The sequence below is a fragment of the Sarcophilus harrisii genome, chromosome 2, assembly GCF_902635505.1.
Source record: "Sarcophilus harrisii chromosome 2, mSarHar1.11, whole genome shotgun sequence".
In the NCBI taxonomy this organism is placed as follows: domain Eukaryota; kingdom Metazoa; phylum Chordata; class Mammalia; order Dasyuromorphia; family Dasyuridae; genus Sarcophilus; species Sarcophilus harrisii.
This window is the reverse complement of record NC_045427.1, coordinates 282264394-282286810: the sequence shown is the minus strand read 5'-3', so window position 1 is coordinate 282286810 and position 22417 is coordinate 282264394. Positions and strand designations below refer to the sequence as shown.

The window sequence follows — 22417 nt, the reverse complement described above, 5'->3', positions numbered from 1 at the left end:
TACTTGGGAAGCCAATGAGGAGGAATTAGATCAGTTTTGGGAAAGGGTAGTCAAGATGTGGAGAACAGTGTTCTTGAAAACCAAGGACTTATTCAGTTGGTGGTCTTGTAGAGTTCATTTGGAGGAGGAAGCTGTGGTTAGATCTGTGACATTGCTAGCATGGTCTGGAAACATCTCAAGCACTGGCAGCTGAATCAGCTATTTAAAACTTTACACCTTACTACTCTCTATATACTTTGAGATTCAGTGACACTGGCCTCCTTGCTGTGCCTTTCACAAGAATCATCTATTTTCTAACTCCTGGCATTTTCAGTGGCTATCCCTGTTACCTGGAATCCTGGTCTCATCTCTGCGTCCTGCCTTTCCTACCTTCCTTTAAGTCTCAGTTAAAATCTCACCTTCTGTAAGAAGAATGCCAGGAGTTAGAAAATAGATGACTCCCCCCAAACCCACAGCACGCCAGCAATTGGGATTAAGTGACTTGCCCAAGGTCACACAACTAGGAAGTTGTTAAGTATCTGAGGCCAGATTTGAATTCTGGTCCTCTATCCACCCAGCTGCCTCTCCAAGTCTTCTTGATCTTAATACCTGCCCTCTAAGATTATATTTTATTCTGTATACATATTATCACATATATTATACACACACATATTATCTTCCCTCAGTTAAATTGTGAGCTCCTTCAGAGCAGGAAAATTTTTTTTTACTCTGTATTTTTTTTAATATAATTTTATTATATATTTAAATGGACTAGCAAATTGTATATAATAGATTTGCAGTTTCATGTGTAATTTAAAAAAAAATTGTACCATATTGTGGAAATACTTGTTTTATCCCATAAATTAAAAATAAAATTAAAAAATTAAAAAACCCCTTTTCCTCTGTATTGACCTTAACACTGAAGTCACAGAGTATCCATGTTATTATAGTGTTTTGGTTAACATTTTTTAAAAAAGTCATGTGCCCCTTAAGCAGGCTGAAACTTATGAAACTCAGAATTTTTTTTATATATATAAAATTAAATATGGGAATTACAAAGAAAACCAATTACACTGAAATAGTTACTAAACAATTAAAGGAACCAAATTCATGGGCCCCAGGTTTAGAGGATCTTGTTAAATTCTTCATAATTTCCCTTTTTTTTTTCCATCTTGTGCAAGAAGATATTGACTCATAAATGGCAACTATCTTCATGGATATCTTTTAAAAATTTTTAATAGTATTTTATCTTTTCAAATATACGAAAAGATAGTTTTCAACAGTTACTTTTGCAAAACCTTTTGTTCCAAATCTTTCTCCCTCTCCTCTATCCTCTACCTTCAAGATAGCAAGCAATCCGAAATAGGTTAAACATGAGTAGTTTTTCTAAACATATTTCCATATTCATCATGCTACACAAGAAAAATCAGATCTAAATGAAAAAAAAAATACAAATAAAGGAAAAAAATAAGCAGGCAAGTCAACAAACAACAACAAAAGTTGAAAGTATTATTCTCTGATCCACATTCTCAGTCTCCATATTCTCTCTCTGAATGTTGATGATATTTTCTATCCCAAATCTATTGGAAATTTCTTGAATCACTTCCTTCAGTTGAAAAGAGCCAAGAGCATCACAATTGATCATCATATAACCTTGTAATTGTGTAGAGTGGGTTCTATAAAAATGTAAGGGGTATTCAGGGAGGACTAAAGCCTTTGATATAAGGATTTGCTGAGCTTTTTTTCCAGAGCTGCTGATCAGCCTCCTCCTTTGTTGTACCTTTCACCCAACTTTCACCTGTGGAGCTAAGAAGCTGTAGCATATGCAGCAGTGATCACACCCCAGTAAACCCGTCTCAGTAGACAGACTCAACCAAGTTGACTAATTACCTCTGGTGAAATGGACGGATGAGAACAATTTGTTCTAATAATCTAATAATAATAATAACCTCCTGAAGCAGGTGCTGTGGAATGCTTAGGGCTTGGTCAGACATTGAGGACACTAGAGTCATCCACTCCTTCCTGGGACTCTCACCAGTTGTCCTGACTTGTTTTGCCACTGGACTTTAGTGACTTTGGAAAAGAATGAGGCTAATGACTTTGTGCAACTCTGCCTTACTTCAGTTAAATTCAATTTCCTGTAAAATGTAAAAATATAACTTTTTTGAGGGTAGGGATAGTCTTCCTTTTTACCTTGGTATCTTTAATTCTTGGTACATAGTAGATGTTGAATGAATGCTTTTTGAATTGAACTGAATAAAAAATGAGGAAGTTGGTGATTTCCACCATCTCCTTTCCAGCACCAAAATCTTAGTGATTTGCATAAGGACACTCCAATATCCTGAACAGTTATACCCTTTATCTAGCAACTCCACACTTTTACTGATTTTAAATGCTTCTTGGAAAGAGTATTTAGGAATCAAATTAATGCGTTATAATGACAAAGTTGAAGGAAGACTCAGATTAAAGTGATGCTCTCTGGATTGTGGACTTTTTTTTTTAATTTAATTTAATTTTTTAAAATAATTAAAACTTTTTATTGACAGAACCCATGCCTGGGTAATTTTTTACAATATTATCCCTTGCACTCACTTCTGTTCCGACTTTTCCCCTCCCTCCTTCCCCCAGATAGCAAGCAGTCCTATACATGTTTGTAATGGGCTGAAGCTCGAGTTGATGCACTGAGGTCCCAAGCACGTGAGGCTAAATAGTAATTGGACCATACTCTATTAATATATATGCTTGGAGAAAGAATGTCCCCTGCCCACTCTTTGTGCAAGTCCTGATGTGCTGTATAGGAAATGATGATTTTGGTGGGTGGAGGCAGAGGGGCAGAGAGAGAGGGGAGAGAGACTACTGGCTGGGTCCTGTCGCAGCTGCTCACATTGCTATCGCGATCCCCCTTCACCTCCACAAAGAATAAAGATTGAAGATTTTCCCTTAACCTGAATTCCTGACTCCGGCTGATTTTAAAATACGCGGTCATCACACATGTTAAGTATGTCACAGTATATCCTAAGTACAATATATGTGTGCAGAACTGAAAAGTTCTTTTGTTGCACAGGAAGAATTGGATTCAGAAGGTAAAAATAACCCAGGAAGAAAAACAAAAATGCAAACAGATTGAAGTCATTTCCCAGTGTTCTTTCTTTGGGTGTAGCTGCTTCTGTCCATCATTGATCAGTGGAACTGAATTAGATCTTCTCTTTGTTGAAGAAATCCACTTCCATCAGAATATATCCTCATACAGTATCGTTGTTGAGGTATATAATGATCTCCTGGTTCTGCTCATTTCACTTAGCATCAATTCCTGTAAGTCTCCACAGACCTCTCTGTATTCATCCTGCTGGTCATTTCTTACAGAACAATAATATTACATAACATTCATATACCATAATTTACCATTCTCCAGTTGATGGGCATCCATTCATTTTCCAGTTTCTAGCCACTACAAATAGGGCTGCCACAAACATTTTGGCACATACAGGTCCCTTTCCCTTCTTTAGTATCTTTTTGGGGTATAAGCCCAGTAGTAGCACTGCTGGATCAAAGGGTGTGCACAGTTTGATAACTTTTGGGGCATAATTCCAGATTGTTCTCCAGAATGACTGGATCTGTTCACAATTCCACTAACAATGCATCAGTGTCCCAGTTTTCCCACATCCCCTCCAACATTCATCATTATTTTTTCCTGTCATCTTAGGCAATCTGACAGGTGTGTAGTGGTATCTCAGAGTTGTCTTAATTTGCATTTCTCTGATCAATAGTGATTTGGAACACTCTTTCATGTGAGTGGTAATAGTTTCAATTTCATCATCTGAAAATTGTCTGTTCATTGGATTGTAGACTTTGAAGTAGAATATACACCTGAGAAGGCAGTGTAGTAAAATGGAAAGATGGCTTTGGCTTTCAACTTAGACAACATACATTTGAGTTTTGGCATTGTTGCTTTTATTAGCTATATCATTTTTAGACAAGTCAGTTAATCCCTCTGGGCTTCAGTTTTTTCCTTTGTAATATAGGTATAATAGTATTTGTATTACCATCCTCAGTGTATTTTTGAAAGAATCAAGTGGAAATATTGGATGTGATTATAATAATAGCTAACCCTTACATAAACACTTACTATGTGCTAGGCCTTGTGCTAATGTTTTACAAATATTGCATCACTTGATCCTTATAACAACATTGGGAAGTGCTGCTGCTGCTGGTGGTGGTGGTGGTAAAAGGAATAGTAGTAATAATGGTACTAACTAACATGTACATAGAATTTACTATGTATCAGATACTGCTGAGTACCTTAGAAATATTGTCTCATTTGATCCTCACAACAATCCTGGGAGATAGGTATAGTTACTATCCCCATTTTTACAGATGAAGAAAGTTAGGTAAATGGAAGGAAGGGTCACATAACTAATTCAAGTCTTCCCTACTCCAGGTCTCTTGCTGTCTCCACTGTATCATGTAACTTCCCTCCTTATGCCTCATAACCATAAAACTTTATTTGAAGCTTTAAAAAAAAGAAAAAGCTTTAAGGTATCTCTTGCAAACATGGTAAATCAACTTGTCATTTCTAGGGAAGAGGTAGAAAATGTGACCTTTGGGCCTCAGGGAATGTCCATTCTTATTGGGTACTGGCAATAAATATATAGGAAACAATTAGAATATATCATCAAGATATGAAGAGCAAAGTACAGTGTTTCCGGATATGCAGACAGAGTAAAGCTCAGTCTCCAACAGCCTTTGTCCACACTAAATTTTTTTCCCCCCATTTCATAATAAGTACATGAGATGTGCTTATCATCTCTGTCCTACATGTTTTCACTTTATGGCATTCTAGCTTGTTTTTTAGGTTTAAGTTTATAAACTTTTTTTTTTGTTTTTTTTTAAACTTGGTTTTAAAAAGTCTTTATCTCTTCACAAGATTACAAAGTCCTTCAGAGCAAGGACATGGAACCCCTCCCTCCCCCCATTTTATCTAAGTGTGAATATTGACCATACCATTGATACTACATAAATGTCCGTGGCAGATCTGGGACAAGTTACTTGGATAGCTTAGCCAAAGGTTTGAAAATTGCACTTCTTTCTCATCTGAAAAGTGGAGTTGCTCATTGGTCCTCTGGAGGTTTTGAACTGTTAATACTTTCACTGGGATTACTTTAGTAACTAGAAATAATTGCAGAGCTCTCATTTTTATAGTGTTTTAAGTTTGAAAATCATTTTCCTTATAATAACTTTCAGGGTAGATATTACCCCCATTTACAGATACACAGCCATGTTTTTTTTCATATTATAGATAGTTGAGGTCAAAGTCAACAAGCTATTTAGTTTGAGATAGAATATGAACTCAAAGTCTTTGTCTATAAGCTCAGTGTCTTCCCTCCTCCCTCCAATAATACTATCCCTCTTGAAGGGGATACCCTGAAACTCTGAAAATCCTTGAAGGAGAAAGTCTCCTTCAATTCTGCCTCAGTGAGGGACTCTGCACTGAGGGACAAACAACTTCATCCTTGTTATCTGAGTGGGGTCAGCTCAGTCCTGAAACTTATTGACTTCAATTCAAATTCTAGCTCAAGCTGAAATCCAGCAGGGAGCCAATTTGGGACTCCAGCCATGGCCCCCTTCAGCTAAAGCTCTCATTATAAAAAGAGCCAAACTAAAATTCTCAATTTGCAGAGGTTCCAAACATGCCAGCTCCATGCTTGGCACATCAAGGGCTTTTGTCCATTGGAATACTCTTTCCAGTGCCACCCTCTCTTTACCCTCACCTATTTCCCTAACCAGACTTTATGCCTCTCTGTCAGGATTTCTAACCTTCCTTCCAATCCCCATAATAAACCTCTTTTATTAATCTAGGTTTTTGGGTCTGTAAATTCTTTTATAGAGAACCTCTGCCCCGCCAGAAGGGAGTCCCCAAACTCCCTACCCTTGCACTGAATCCCAAGGGGTTACAGGGGAGCCAAACTTCTCTGTTTGCTTCCCTGAACCTGCCACTAGACCTTATCATTTAACTCCATGACCAACAGAAACCCTAATTTCATTTTGGTTCCCTAAATCTAAACCTCATCAGTCTTTATATAATTTTTTTCTGTAATATCTTAAAGTTTACAAATTGCTTCCTCAGGAATGGTTTGGTAGGGTAGAGGGCAGGGGAGGCATTGTTACCCCCATTTTACAAAAATAAGGAACTTAGCCTCAGGGAAGTTAGGTGATTACCATTTGCCTCCCCATTGATCATTGAAACTGGCACTAGGATCTTTTTATTTCCAGGCCAAAACTCTATTTAGTGTATGTGTGTGTGTGTGTGTGTGTATATATATATATATTTATAGTCGGGGAAAAAGATTTCTCTTTCTTTATAAATATATTAATTTATTAAAAGTTATTTCTTAGGCAGTATCCATGATACTAGTACTGTACCTTGTATCACTGGTCATATGTATCATTGTATCATATCCCTGTTATTATTAGCACAGGCTAATAGTTTTTTTGAAGTTACAGCTACAAGGGACCATAGAGAAATCATCTTGCATATCCACTATATTTTGGATGAAGAAGCTGTCCAGAGATGGGAAGTAAGTTTGCCAAATATCACACAGGTAGCAAAACTATTCAGGCCCAAGGTCCCTATCTCCAAATCCAGTGCTATTTACTTGCCAATGTAAGCCATTTCTTTGTTGAACAAGGAAGTAAAGTAGCAAAATAATGCCCAGAGGAAAGGGAAGGGAGGCTGGACTCTGACTTCCCTATGATGTTCTTTACCTGGGCTAACTGGGTGTGGTTATCTCTTTGCTTCATTCCACAAATGTTCTTTGATCTTATATTGTAGTAGGCATTGACCTCTTACTAACTGGGGGGGAAAGGGAGGAAGAAGGGGAGGTCAGAATTGTGAACAACTTTTTTTTTTTAAAATTCCCATTCTGTGGACAGGAAACTGAGATTCAGAGGAGTGTAGAACTTGTAGGTATTGTACCTGGAACTTAATCTCAGATCTTCAGGATTCAAGAATAGTACTTTTAGGAAGGATTTTTTTTTTTTTTTTTTTTTTTGAAATTATCTAGTCCAACTTATTTAATAGATGTGGAAACTGAGACCCGAAGAAGGAAATGGCTTATTCCAGTTTATAGCTCCTTTCTCGTTTGGGAGCTAGAATTCTGTAGAGGTAGCAAAAGATAATTATTATGAATATAGAAGTTACTATTTGAGGACAGTCTAGAAACTAAAACACTTGGGCAACTGCCTGCAGAATTCCAATCTTGATTTATCTAAGTGGAAAGGATCAGACACCACAGCTAAACATCAGTTTTTTAGACTTCACTAATTCTAAGTTATGATAATTATCTGGGCTTGATCTGACATTTACCTTTAATGGTGTCTTTGGTAACCCTCTTAAGCTATTAATGACAGAAGTGTTAACAGTGTTAATTAGCTTGAACTCCTTTGTAGAGTTGAATGACTAGTCTTAATTGGCGAGATAGCTTATTAGTACCGGAAGCCTAATGTAATAATAATAATAATAAAGGTAATAACAGTAACAGCTGAAATACTAATGACATAGGCTTTAGGCCATGATTCCCAATATTTTTTGCTCTGAGAATTCCTTTCAACAACAACAACACAAAGTGTTGTGAACCCTCAAGATAATTTAATATAATATTTATAATATTCTTTACTGTTGTTTATAGCTTAAAGCACAATTAAATAATTTTTAGCATGAACACATTACATCATCATACTATTAAACTTTAAGTGGAGACTACTGCCTTAGAGTTTTAAAAATTCTTTATGTGCATTATCTTAGTGGAAAAACAGTAGCATGCTGGAGCAAAGCTGTTTGGCTCTTGAATCTAGTTGTGATCTTTGCCATTTGGTTTCCTCATCCTTAAAATGGAGATAATAGTTTTCACCCTTTGATGCTGATCAGTTGAGGAATGACTGAATAAGTTATGTTATATAACTTTGATGAAATAATATTGTGTTATAGGAAACTACAAGCATGATGCTTTCAGAAAAACTTGGGAAGACTTAAAATGTGCATTGAGCACAACCAGAACATTGTACACAGAAACAGCTATAGTGTACAATGCTCAACTGTGAATGACTTAGCTATTCTCAGAGATACTAAGACTAATCTAAGACAATCTCAAAGACTTTATGATTGAAAAGTGATATATGCCTTCCATAAGAAAGAACTGATGGAGTCTAAGTGCAGATTGAAGCAAATTGCTTGCCTTTTCAAGGAGGAATGGAGAGATTTAGAACTATTTAAAAAAAAAAGTAAAAACTTATTTGCATATTGAGAAAAGGTAAAAAAAAAAAAAAAAAGATTACTGATCCTTTAAAGTAAAAAGATTGCTATGAAAGACTTAGCACTTTGAGATGGAAGAGACCTTGTACATAATGCCTTCCAATCTCTTTTTGCCCATGAAAAAATTAAATTTCAGAGAGGTTATCTGTGAAAACTAAAGTCCCTTTCTCAGGGTTCATTCTTATACTGATCTTTTTGGAGCATTTGACCATTTAAATTTCCTGAATACTGTCTAGACATTGTACAGACTGCTGTTCCTTCATTATTCTCTCAGCAAGTTTGCACAGTGGTTAAAGCTCTGGCCTGGAGTTGGGAAGACCTGATATCAAGATTAAATCTGACCTCAAACACTTAATAGCTGTGTGACTGTAAACAGGTAACTTAAGAAAAAAAAAGTTTGGCTTAGATTCCTTATCTGTGAAATGGGGGCAATAATCTCACCTATCTCCTAGTGTTATTGTGAAGATCAAATGAAATTATATTTCTGAAGTGCTTAGTACAGTGCCTGGCATATATAATAGTACTATATAAATTTTAGCTATTGTTATTTCTCAAATGTTTCCAGTCTGTCTTCAAGTCCCACCCTACTTGGACTGCTTTCAGCAGTCTGCAAATACTCTCTTAACCACACAATTCCATGTCTTTTTATTAGACCTCATTTTCTTTGATTCTGCAACTTCTTCCCTTTCCTCTCCATCTTTGTGGATACTTTGTTTCCTTGGCTTTCTGACTGCTCTTTCCAAGTTCTTCTCCTATATATTTGACTATTGTTTTTTTTTTGCTGGATCTGTATGTATCTTTCACCTCTATAAATTTGTGGGTATCCCTGAATTTTGTCCAGGACATTTTCTCTCTCTCTCTCTCTCTTTTTTTTCTCCTCTTTTTTTTTTAGTCACTTCATCAATTCACAAATGTTTAGGGATTTCTATGCCAGGGACTTTCAAATTGAAATCTAGCTCTAATCTCACTCCTGAACTCCATCCTTTGTTATAAGGTGATTGATGGACATTTCTGCCTGATTGGCTTTTTAGACTCAGCCTATATCATTATCTTCCCAGAGACATCATCCTTTCCCTGACACTCCAGTGTAGCCTTCCCCTAGGTACTGGTATCCTCCAAGTCACCTAAGTTGGACATTTTAAAGTTGCCTTAGATTTTTATTTCCCAGTAAATATTTTAAGTTATTCTAATTCTGTTTCTACAGCATATATATATATATATATTTTAATCTGTCCCCTTCTTTCTACAATAGGCGACCAACTTTATCATCTTCATTTTGGACCATTGTTATAGCCTTGCGTTACTACTGAGCAGAATATTCACTTTGTAATCTGATGTATTTTATATAATAAAGACACTTTGAGGAGGGATCTGTAGAATTTGGCATTCTGCCAAAGTTTATGACACTCCAAAAAAAAAAAAGGATAAAAAGAAAAAGAACTCCAGAATTGTACTGATTATTGTTTTTAAAATTAAAAATGAACAAAAACATCTATCAAACATTGGAGGATTCATCTGCTTGTAGAGAGTTCAGTCAATTCTAAATAAATTCTTAGCACAGTTTCTGGCACATGGTAGGCATTAACTATTCATTGGTTAATTGAGCAATGTTACTATGCCAGAGTAGGCACCAAATTCATTTAAATTCCTTTAAATCCAAAAAAAAAAAAATCACCATTGGTAACATGCCCTTTTTTTATTCAAGAGAACTAAATGGTATCCTAACTTAGTATGTGGTATAAAAGGAGAGATTTATTTAAAAGTCCTTGTCTTGTGAGGGATTTTGAGCAGTTAGTATAAGAATAGTGATCCATTAATTTTTTTTTTTTTAATGTAGCAGAGCATCATGAAAGACAATTTCCTTCAAAGAATGAGAGTGAATTCTTCCTGTCCTCATCATCTCCCTTTCTAGATTGTAAGTTCTTAGATAGTTCATTTCTCCCATTTTGTTTCTTTGTTGGTTTTCTTTCAAATTTTGTTTGGATGTGAATGCCTTTGACTCCTGGAACTTCAGGAAATTCAATTATTTACTCAGAACATCTGAAGTTTGGTGTCTTTACTATGTCTAGCTAGTTTGGGAGAGCTAGGAGACAATTGCAGGCAAGCCCCAAAGAATAGAATGGCTGCCATATCTTCTCATCAACATTGTCCAGAGTAAATTTGGGCTATGACATTTTTTAAGTGCTCTATATAGGTAGTTCCAGATCTAATGACTAAATTATTAGGTGTGGAGCTGTGAGTTTCTCTGTACCTGACATTCCAAATTGACAATTTCTCCATACACACTGCAGCCCCTTCTCCCTCCCCTATCTGCTATGAACTAACATCTGAGATAGGACCATAATAAATCGTGTTTTACTAGAATACGTGCACCCAAAGGAGTTTTTAGTTCCCAGGAGAGACCATGTACCTATTGCTGGGAAGCTGAAATGACTCAGGGCAACCTTGGGCTCTTTTTCTTTTGAAGCTTGTTTCACATTCCTTTGTGTATCTTTCCTGGTATGAGGTCTCTGTCTTTTGGAAGTGGATTTGTTTTTTGAAAACAAGCAAAAGTTATTCAGGGCTAGGTCTGTTGATCTATAAAGTATCTATATCTATCTATCTATCTATATAGATAGATAAACTATATTTATATAATATATATAGTATCCATAGATATATAGTTTTATAAATAAACTATAAAAGAAGCCTGGGAAATTTGTTACCTTTTTGACACCAGAAGCAGAAAAGGAATTCAGCTCCATTATATTTCTTTGGGTATTAAAAACTGGTTATGAAGGTAGAATCTGTGTTTCCTCCAGACTCAAAATAAATGCAGTTAAAGGGAACAAGAAGACTTGATCACTGTTACCAGACATCTGAAGGGCTGTTGGAAGGCAGGACAAAGAGCCTGTGAGTGAAAGTTTCACTTAATGCTGTGAGGCATAACTTTCTTTTTTTTTTTTTTTTTTTTTTTTTTTTTTTTATTTAATAGCCTTTAATTTACAGGATATATACATGGGTAACTTTACAGCATTAACAATTGCCAAACCTCTTGTTCCAATTTTTCACCTCTTACCCCCCCCACCCCCTCCCCTAAATGGCAGGATGACCAGTAGATGTTAAATATATTAAAATATAACTTAGATACACAATAAGTATACATGACCAAAACATTATTTTGAGGCATAACTTTCTAAGTGTTCTATTGTGTGAAAGAGAAACAGAAACTAGCAAATTCACCATTACTAGAGGTGTTCAAGAAAGAAGTTTGGGCATTATTTTAAAGATAGTTCGTGCTGCTTTTCTTGGACAGACTAGGCTTTTGAGGTCCCATCCAAAGGTGAAATCCTGAGTTCACTCGGGCAAATGTTGGTGGCCAAATAGGTCATTATTTTCCAGATGAGGAAATTTGAACCCAATTAATTCTACTGACTTTGAATCTTACTCTTTGTCTCCCTTCCTCCTCTGTCTACTCTGTGAAATAGTGCAGGCACTTCTGGATAGTTTCTCCAAGGGGGGGAAGGGGGGAGGGACATGGAACTTATGTAGCTCTACCCTGATTGGCCATGGATTTCATTTTATCCTTTTTGTTTTGTTTTGTCCTTGATTCCCAATACCAGTTGGAGTATAATGTGATGTGAGGGTTTATGTAATCTAGCTGCTCTGACAGTTGCTGAGACATAGGGATTTATGGGGCTGTAAAGATTTAACTAACTTCATACTTGGCTCCTTATGGACTCCAATTATTCTGGTATTCATTTGGCCTGAAGTTTAGTGTAAGGGATATTTCTTCACTATAGTTTTGTTACATTCCAAAATATATATTCCACTGTCAGAACACTGAAGGACAGCGACCAGTGTTACATAAATATGTAGGTAATTGTTTTGCTCAAGGAGTGATCTATTGAATTTAGAAATGTGTTTCTAGGCAGTATGAATTATTTAACAGATTCTAATCTATCCAGTGCCCTCAAAGCAATCTTTAGTGAGAGATAGGAAGAGGACAGGCTAGGACATTTTTATGTTAAGGCTGTGTGGTGTCTTGATTATGGTCTTAGAGCTAGATGGAACTTTAGAACACAGAATATTTGCGCTAGAAGATTCCATCTTCTCTTTATTTTCAGATGAGGAAACAAGCCTAGAGAGATGAAATGATTTATTCAATCCCACAAACTAATAAATGACAAAAGACAGGGGCTTCTACAACTATATCTTCTGACTCCAAGGTCCCTGGAGCAAGAAAACCTGCCTGGCCTTGTATCCTGACTCAGCCAATCAAGAGCCAGCTGATAAACTGTAGGCAAATGGTTTTATGTTTGTGAACTGCACTTTCTTACAGGAAAATGGGGAACAGTTTCTCCTTTCTCACCTTAAAATCAATTTTGTGAGTCATCTGTCAGTAAGAGGATCTGGAGAATATTACCATCTAGAGGGTCTCCTCCTCCTATTTGGACTCGGCTCATTAGATATTCTTTGTATTAGTGGCAAATGCCTTTAGTGAGCATGTCTTCCTGTTTTATCCCTTACATTATATTAATATAGTTGCCTTTGTTGTTGTATCTTTAAGGACTCTTGAATGATTTTTTAAAAAACATATACAAGAGAGACATCTTGTTCATTTATTCAACAAATACGTGCTATGTATTAGATACTGTGCCTGGCTTACAAAGAAAATCCCCAACATTTCCCGTCTTCTGGGAATTTACATTTGATTAAGAGTGGTGAGGAAACAATATGTACACAGAAAATTCAATGTAAACATATTTAAAGTAGACACAAAATATTGTTGGAAAAGTGTTTTTGTTGTACTGAGTAAAATTTTACTTTTCAATGCACAAAAATTTTCTCTGGCTCTCACTTTCTCCATTAAGAGGAGGTGGGTTGCATGCTTTAGCATTGGCTGTCAGAACTGTGATTAATAATTGTGTTGATCAAAATTTCTTGTTTTTTCCAAGTTTTGACTCTACAGTGTTTTTTGTCATTGTATAAATTATTCTCTTCATTCTGTTTCATTCTCTCATCATTTCACTCTTTATCAGTTCATACGTCTTCCTACGTTTCTCTGAAACTATTCCTTTCACAGTTTCTTACAGTTATATTCCATGACATTCATACACCATCATTTATTTATTCAGCCAGTCCACAATTGACAGGCACTCTTTTAAATTTCATTTCTTTGTATTACAAAAACAGCTGCCTTGTTTTGGTACATGTTTATTTATTTTTTCCTTTTTCAATCAAATGCTTTGTTAATAGCATCATCTATATTTTCTATGTATTTTGTCAGTTGTGTGACTATAAAACTGTAGTGAGCAGTAGAACATCACTTATGAGAGCCTAACTCATTCCTTTTTATGCCTTCATTGGGGTACCTTCAATGTATTTGCTAATGATTCTCATTAAAATATAGAGATGGGAAAGTAGGCACTAGTAGACTGGTTTTTTTGAGTGGTTTTAGTGGTGATAATAATAGTCCTGCACTTTTCCTCTTTGAGATACCTCTCAACACCTTCAGCATTATATTGCCTTCTATATAGATCTGTTCTGTGCATACAGAATCAAGCTATTCCTTTTTTTTTAATAGCTTTTTATTTACAAGTTATATGCATGGATAATTTTACAGCATTAACAATTGCCAAACCTTTTGTTCCAATTTTTCCTCTCCTTCCCCACCCCCTTCCCCAGATGGTAGGTTGACCAATACATGTTAAATATGTTAAAGTATAAATTAAATACAATATAAGTATACATGTCCAAACAGTTATTTTGCTGTACAAAAAGAATCGGACTTTGAAAATAGTGTACAATTAGCCTGTGAAGGAAATAAAAAATGCAGGGGGACAAAAATATAGGGATTGGGAATTCTATGTAGTGGTTCATAGTCATCTCCCAGAGTTTTTTCCCTGGGTGTAGCTGGTTCAATTCATTACTGCTTTATTGGAACTGAGAATCAAGCTATTCTCGTTTCTTAGAGGGAGGGCGTTCTACTTTTATACCTTCATCGAGGATTGTACTATTAAAATCTAGATGTGGTGGATTTCCCATAATTAATGGGGGGAAATTAATTGGATAAATATTTATAGATCTTTTCCTTTTTCCTTTAAGTTGACTTCTTCACAATTTTATTTTTAAATGGCCTTTACATAGCCTTTTTGTCTTTTTGCCAAACTATTTGTAAATTAGTTTTCCCCCTCCATTGCTTCTTGGTATTTATGAGGTGATACTGCTCAAAATCTTCCACAGTGCTCCATATTTTAAATCATTGATGCCCTGATTGTCTTATATCTCTGTTTGGTAAATATATAAAATATTTGCTGTCTGAGGCAATTTCTAGGTTCTCTTAGTCTACTTGTTGTGATAATAGATTTGGATTACTTAAACTTCCTTAAAAAAATGGTGATTATTTATGTCCATGTCTATTCTTTTATCCATTTCCTATTTTGGCATTGATAGCTTATTTAAATAAGACCTATTTATTTATTTTAAAAAATGTATTTATTTAATATTTTTCCTCTCATATTTAAGACAATTGTTTTTTAAATGTTTGTTTTTAAAACTTTTGAGTTCCAGATTCTCTCCCTTATCCTCACTCCCAGCCCCCTTTAAGAATGCACATATGAAGTTATGGAAAACATTTTCATAAAAATCATGTTGTAATGGAAAACAAAGATCTCAGCCCCACCTCCCCCCCACCAAAAAAAAAAAAAAACCCTCTCAAGAAAAATAAAGGAGACAGACAATCAAAAAGCAAGAGAAGGAGGAAAGAGGATAAGAGCGAGATTGTGAGCAAGTGAGTGAGCGTGCTTCAAACTGTAATTAGACACGATCAGTTTTTCTCTGGGTATGAATAGGATTTTTTTTTTTTTTTAATCATAAGTCCTTCAGAGAAGTTGTGGATCTCTGTACTGCTGATAATAGCAAAACCATTCACAACTTATCCCATAATATTGCTATTACGTTGTACACAATACATTTCACTTTGAGTTCATGGAGGACTTTCCAGACTTTTCTGAGAGCATCTTGCTCATCATTTCCCATAGAACAATAAAATTCCATCATAATCACATACAATTTATTCAGCCATTCCCCAATTGATGGGTATCCCCACTAATTTCCATTTTTTTTTTCCCTGAGAAGAGAGCTGCTACAAATACTTTTGTAAGCATAGATTCTTTTCTTAAAAAAACTTTTTTTCTTTGCCTAATAGGGTATTTTTAGGCCAAAGGATGGACATGTGTGATTTTATAGCTCTTTGGGCGTAGTTCATATCTTTTGATTATTTATCATTTGGGGCATCGTCCTTATTATTATTATTATTTTTTTTAATAAATTTGACTCAGTTCCTTCTGTTTGAGATATGAAGACTTCTTAGAGAAAAATGCTTAAAAATTAATAAGACCTACTTAAATATGTTAGATTGCCCCATTTGCATCCTTTATCTTCTCATTTTTATTCTTTTAATCAGTTACTTTCTTCTACTTTGAAAATAATTTTAAAGTAGTGAAATGGTCAATTCACTTTTATCAAATAGCAACAAAAATATAGAACAAAGGAAAGTGACCAAAAATTCAGGATTTTTCTTCTATTCACGAGTGGCTTTTAAATAGTGAAAGTTATAATTTTCTGTTAGCATTGTGAAGACACTCATTGTTCTGCTAAGGGTCATATAGTAAGGAATGGTCAATCCTTCCAGGGTTCAGAAGAGCTAGTCTTTTTTTTTTTCCTGGAGTAGGTTGAAGTTCATTTATTTCGGCATCAAAACCTCCTCACCAAGTACTGAAGTAGGTAGGCTTTATCAAATGCTTCCTTTACAACAGTCTTGAGCTGTACGGAGACAATATTATTGTCTCCATTTTACAGATGAGGAAGCTGATTCTTGGAGAGGTTAAATGACTTTTTTAAGATGACACAGCCAGTATATTTAATGAAGGAACTTGTTTGAACCAGATTTTCCTGATTCAGATCTACTTTTTGTCCAGTATGCTTATATTGTCTCTCCATTTTGCAGATGAAGAAACTGAGACTTGGGGAGAGATTAAGCAATTTATTTATGCTCCCACCAGTGATCACTTGAAGGGTGGGAAATCAAAACTTTCTGACTACAAGTCTAGGGGACCTCTTCAATGATGTTGACTCTAGGTATAGGACAAGATGATTATCCATCTTCTGAGTTATCAAGCCCCTTGAATTTTAAAGGAGGCTTCTTGAAAACATTTGTTCTGTTAACAGGAGGCAAAGGCTTCTAGAATTAGTGGTTTTTCATATTCCCTCTTGGTTGAGGGAACTTTATGACAAATGCTTTTAAACGTTCTAAGCCGTGATGAGCTACAGCTGTCTGCAATCTGGTTCTTGGTCTGTCAGTGCCTGTATAGGAGCTGTGGAATTTTTTCAAAATTTCCCAGGCAGTGAATCCTGTAGCCTGATTGAAATGCCTGTGTCCTTTGTTATAGGTTGCAATGCTTTTAGGCTTTTGGGGAATTACTGATTTTCGCTGGGCACTGTCTCTAGATCTTCCAATGATTTTTTTTTTTCTTTCAAAAACTAATGTAATTTCCCATTTTAGAGAATGGTGTATTCAAGATAAGAAATGAAAATGGCATTCTTGGATACTCAATTTTGAAGGTGAGATGGCTATCTATAACAGAATGTTATCTTCCTCTTGATTCCAACCATTGCCTATTATTCCCTTTATGTTCTGTTTTTTCCAATAGGAATGGTTATGGAAGATCTAAAATATATTAGGAAAGTAGTTCTCTTAATTCTGTAGGATACTTATAATTGGTGAGTGATATGTTCCCATTCTTCCTTATGTAATACTGAATGAATTAAGGAAGAATGGTTCCATGGAGCACTGCTAAAGAGAGAGAAATATAACTTAAATGAATATTGCATTCTTGCTTGGCCATTCATTTTTCTCTGGTTGAATCAGGATCACAGAATGAGTTGTAAGGGAATTTATAGCATATATATAAAACAGCAGTAAAAGCATACTTAGAACATGTAATGATAGAATTGAAAAAGACCTTAGATTCTATTAGTCCTAACCCTCATTTTCTAGGTGAGGAGAGTTGAAGTCCAAAGTTTTGAACAAAACATTTGTTTAAAAGAACAAAATTAGTGACCTAGTTGAGGTTTGAACCAAGGACTTTTGGTTCCTAGTACATTATTCTTTTCTAGTAATGCAGAATGTCAGAAAGACATTCTGAATGATTTCTTTTGATTTGTAATGCCAAGGGAACATATCTCTACTAGTCAGAATATTCATTTTGACATTGGATTTTGAAGATCTTGCTTACCTTGGATCTTTGCCAACCAACAAATTATTGAATTTGCTATATGCCTACCATTGAGGTTGAGATTCAGAAGAGCATGTTGGGAGGCAGCTAGGTGATGCAATGGATAGAGCACCAACCCTGAATTCAGGAGGACCTGAGTTCAAATCTGGACTCTGACACTTAACACTTCACACTTCCTAGCTGTGTGACCCTGGGCAAGTCATTTAACCCCATTTGCCTCAGGAGAAAAAAAAAGAGCATGATGACATTGTAGTCCCTTTTCACACAAGTACTGTCTAGTTAAGATGGAGAGAAAACTTGATAAAACTCTTGAGCTGGAAAAATCCTTAAGAAATTTCATACTAAGCCCCATGGAAAGAACACTAAATTTAGAATGAGAAGATCTGGATTTGAATCTTGGTTCTTCTGTTTATTACTGTGGAATCTTGGGCAAATGATTTCCTTTCTCTGGGCTTTCTCATTTGTAAAATGGGAGGGGGGGGTATATGCAATAAAGGGATCTGTAAGCATCTTTTCCACCTCAATAATACTAGATGTTGGCTATATAAAGACAAAATGAAGAGGTTGTTTCTCTGCCCTTAAGGAGCTTATATTCTATTGGAGAAAATTGTGTGTGTGTGTGTGTTTTATATATATATATATATATATATATATATATATATTATATATATAATTTACACATGAAAAATAAATTAATTTTAGATTGATGATATATGATCTAATCTATGCCATTCAGTAACTTTTTTTCAACTAGCTGTCCACCCCCACTCCCTCACTCCTATTTTCTAATCTACATCATTGACACTCATCTGGGAATTCCTGAAGTCATATTAATATTAACATAGACAAGTCCATCTACTCTAATCCTTCAATTTTACAAATGAGGAAATAGATTCAATTTTCTAATCTCTCATTGATACTTATCTGGGAAGCTCTGAGATCTGAAGACTTGTTAAATTTGAAATTGTAGACATGCCCATCATTGAATCCAACTCTTTTATTTACAAATGAGCAAATGGGGAGTTGTTTGCTTATCTGTAGTTACACAGCTAGTTCGGAGAGCCAGTGCAGTGGTCTTTCTCTAATACCCACAGAAAATTAATAAATGTGTGCCGCACTTGGTTTGAACACAGTAGAAAGTGCTAACTATCACTGGTCTATTTGAGGGACCATAAAATATAGAGAAGATCAACCTAGCCGCCTATAGTTGAGAATCTCAGAAAGGGATCTGTTTTAGGATTTATGAAGATGTCAGATCCATGCCCCACCCATGGAAATGAAGTGCAGTTTTGGCTTTGTGGGATGCTTGCATGTTCTTACATAGGCCATTTCAAATGCAGCCACAGCCTCTTTTCCTCCTACACCCCGCCTAGTACTCTCTGTTCAGGCAAGGGTACAGACTGACTGTCCTCAGCCTCTGAAATCACCCTCTCCTGCCCTTAAGTATTCATTCATGTCCTTCCTGAAATAGGCATCTTCTTACCCAGCTAGGCCCTCCACTTGACTTTATCCTGCTTTGATAGTGTAGAATGGGATGGGAGCCACTGGACTGAAGAGCTAGAAGACCTAGGTTGGGTCTTGGTTCTGTCATATACAAACTTCACTTCTGGTACTACCTGGATAGGATAAGTCACTTTACTCCTTGGGCCTCACATTTCCACATCATAAAAAAGGGTTGAATTGTCTCACCTTGGAAGTTATTAAGGGACTTGTCACTGGAGTCTTCAAGTGGAGATTCTTTTGTCTGGGATATCTTAGAGAGGATTCCTGTTTAGGTAAAGTTTGTAGTGAGTGTTGTTTGGGATTATTTCCAACTTTGGGATGTGGTGGCTAAGACTACTTCCATCTCCCCGTATCGTGTGGTTTAATCTCTTAAATTTCTTTTTTATTCTCATTTTTTCCCTCTCCCTTCTCCTCTTTCTCTCCCCTTTCCCTCCCCATGTTACCCTTTTTTTCTTCCCCTTTCCTTTCTCTTTCCTCACTCCTCCCTTTCTCTATTTTCTCTTCCTCCTCTCCTCCATTCTTCCCCCAATCTCATTGATGTGGGAAGGAGTCCCCCAGGAGCCCAGTGGATTCCAACCTCATGTTGCACCTGCACAGCTTGTTGTTGGCCAAACCCTGAGTAGGTGCCTTTGAACTGTGCAAGCTCTGACAGTAGGATGAAGTATATAACATGGAAACCACAGGGAGATCTTTCAAAACAAGTTAATAGTGCTACAGATCTAAGTCCCTGGTCTTCTTCCCCCTCCTCCCTTTTCTGAAAGTTGCTCACAAGAGTTCCTAGGAAGATGTGAAGGGGGAGATAGCTAGCTAGTGGGCATCTGGGGATAGTGGAACTTAGCTAATGAACATTCCAGAAACATTGAAGATAAGTTGGAATTTGAAAAGGAATTCTGGCTACAGGAAACTGAGAGACTCTTAATGAATTCTTTTGACAAAAGGTTCTTTTTATGGGTATTCCAAGAAAGCAGTCTTGGCTTTCTTCAAGTACTCTAAAGCAAATACTGTAAAGATGATGTATCTTTGTTTTAAAATGAGGGTTCCGCTGGGCTGATGTTATCCTAGTTTACTGCTTCCAATCAGAGAATGGATGAAGTGGGGGACAGGGTGGGTAGAAAAAAATCCCAAACTGTCTGCCCCTTATATTCCCCTTCTCTCCAGCATTCTCATTATAAGATATCTTATTTCTCAGGAATGCTCAGATTGATTTGTCTAATCCTAATATGTCTCCTGACCTGTAGTCTTGCATTTCTAACTGCTCATTGGGCATCTTGAATTTGATGTTTCATAAATGTCTTGCTTTCAAACATGTCCAAAATGGAGCTCTTTATTTTGTCCCCAATCTTTTTTCCCCCTCTTCCCAGTTTCCTCTTACTTTGAAGGATGCCCTGATCCTTCTAGTCATCTAGATTTGCAAGTCAGCTGTCATCCTTGACTCAGCCCTTGACTTTATTCAAGTGCTATTGTTTCTGTCTTTGCAATTTTTTTTTTTAATTTTGTTTTATATAAATGTCCTTTCATCTCCTCTGACTTTGCTACAACTCTGGTGCAGGCCTTCCTTAACTCAAGCCAGGACTACTGCAGTAGCATGCTGGTGGATCTGCTTGCCTCCAATCTGTCCTCACTTCAGTGGTCAGATTGATATTTCTAAAGTGCAAGTCTGACCATGTTTCCGACTCAATCAGCTGCTATGGCTCACTGTTTCTCCCAGCATCAAATATAAAATTAGCTGTTTAGCTTTTAAAGACTGCCATAAATTGGCTGCTTTTTAACCTTCCTCAGGTGACGCTGGCCTCCTTGCTGTTCCTTACTTATGGTATCCCATCTCTTGCTTGGGCATTTTCACTGGCTGTGTCCTGTGCTTGAAATCTTCTTTATTTCTGCCTGCTAGTTTCCCTGTCTTTCTTCAAGTCTTAGCTACAGTTCCATCTTCTGCAACAAGCCTTTCCTAGTTATTCTTAATCTTAGTGCCTTCCCTCCAAGACTGCCCCCAATATACCTTATATATATTTTGTTTATGTATATTTGTTTATATGTTATTTCCTGTTAGACTGTGAACTTCTTGATAGCAGAGAATATCTTTTGCTTTTCTTTATATCCCTAGTGTTTTTAGCACTGTCTGGCAGATAGTTGGTGCTTCATAAACTTTTTGACTAACGAAGTTTGAATTCATTATGAAGTTCATTCTCCTTGGCAAAGAAAATAGAAGAAAGTAAGAGCTCAGTAGGCTTAATTTCTCTCCTATATCCATTATCATTGTCCCTTCCACTCCAAACAGTGGTTGTATCCCTTTGTCTTTTTTCCTTTCCCTTTTTATTGTCCTTAATATGTGTCATAAGAAGTCTTGGTTTCCTCACCTGTAAAGCTTGCATATTGTTAACTTCACTATGTATCTCAAAGAGGATATGAGGAAGATATTTTTGTCAAACTATACAGTATACAGAAATGGATGTAACAGGCCTTATTTCTGATATTCTTGTAACATTTTTGAAGTTCTATATTTCTCTGTGGTGTAGAAGTGACTTTGGAATTTGAATAAAGATGATGATGATGATGATGATAGTATTTGCATAGCATGTATTATGTGCCATTTTTACAGCCTTGTTGAGTACTATTATAACCCCCATTTTATAATTGAGGCAAACAAGTGACTTGCCTATAGACACACAGCTAATAGGTAGTTGAGGAAGTATAAACCAGTGATAGAATATTTCTTGAAGACTAGAAATTGAGGTAAGTTCAGAAAGATTCTCTACACACAAAATATTTTGATTACATCTTCTTGTGAAGACAATTTATTAATAGTGATTATGGCCTATTGCTGGAAGGATTACCCAGACTGATGAAATCACATATCCTTGAAATACTGACATATAATTATTTCTACTCTTACCATATTTAACATAGTTACAGAAGGCAAGGAGTCTTTGAGAGACTATATTAAATCAGGACATTAATTCCCACAGCTGATAACAGGCCTTCCTGCTACACTGCATGGTTTGATCTGAAAGTGGATTGGTATGAGCAGATGGTGCTTTCTGCTGGGAATGTGCCAATCTTCAATTTTAATAGGATGCAGTTTCCTTGAGTTGATTGTCATCTTGTAGTATTATATGACTTCAGCCTTTTGCTGAGCCTAAGCAAGAGTTTGTGATTTTTTTTTTAAATGTTCCTTTGAGAGACATGCATGGGTATATGGATATATATATATATATATATATATATATATATATATATATGACTTTTAGGATAATACTTGCATGGGTTTCCATTCTATAACATGTGCCTCATCCCTGGATGCATGGGTGGGTGGGAATGAACTTGATGCTACAAGTCACTTTTTGAAAAAGAT

At 36.1% G+C, this 22417-nt stretch overlaps 1 protein-coding gene across 6 annotated transcripts in view; it reads left to right on the top strand.

Moving 5' to 3' along the window:
- Positions 1-22417, top strand: part of ITPK1 (inositol-tetrakisphosphate 1-kinase) — a 328102-nt gene that overhangs the window by 21862 nt on the left and 283823 nt on the right. Inside the window, exon 1 of one of the 6 annotated variants that reach the window (XM_031952309.1) lies at positions 12490-12565. The exons of the other annotated variants lie outside the window; for them this stretch is intronic. The gene's annotated coding sequence lies outside the window, so the exon portion shown is untranslated. Of the gene's footprint in view, positions 1-12489; positions 12566-22417 lie in introns of those variants that run through there. 6 annotated transcript variants of the gene reach the window in all.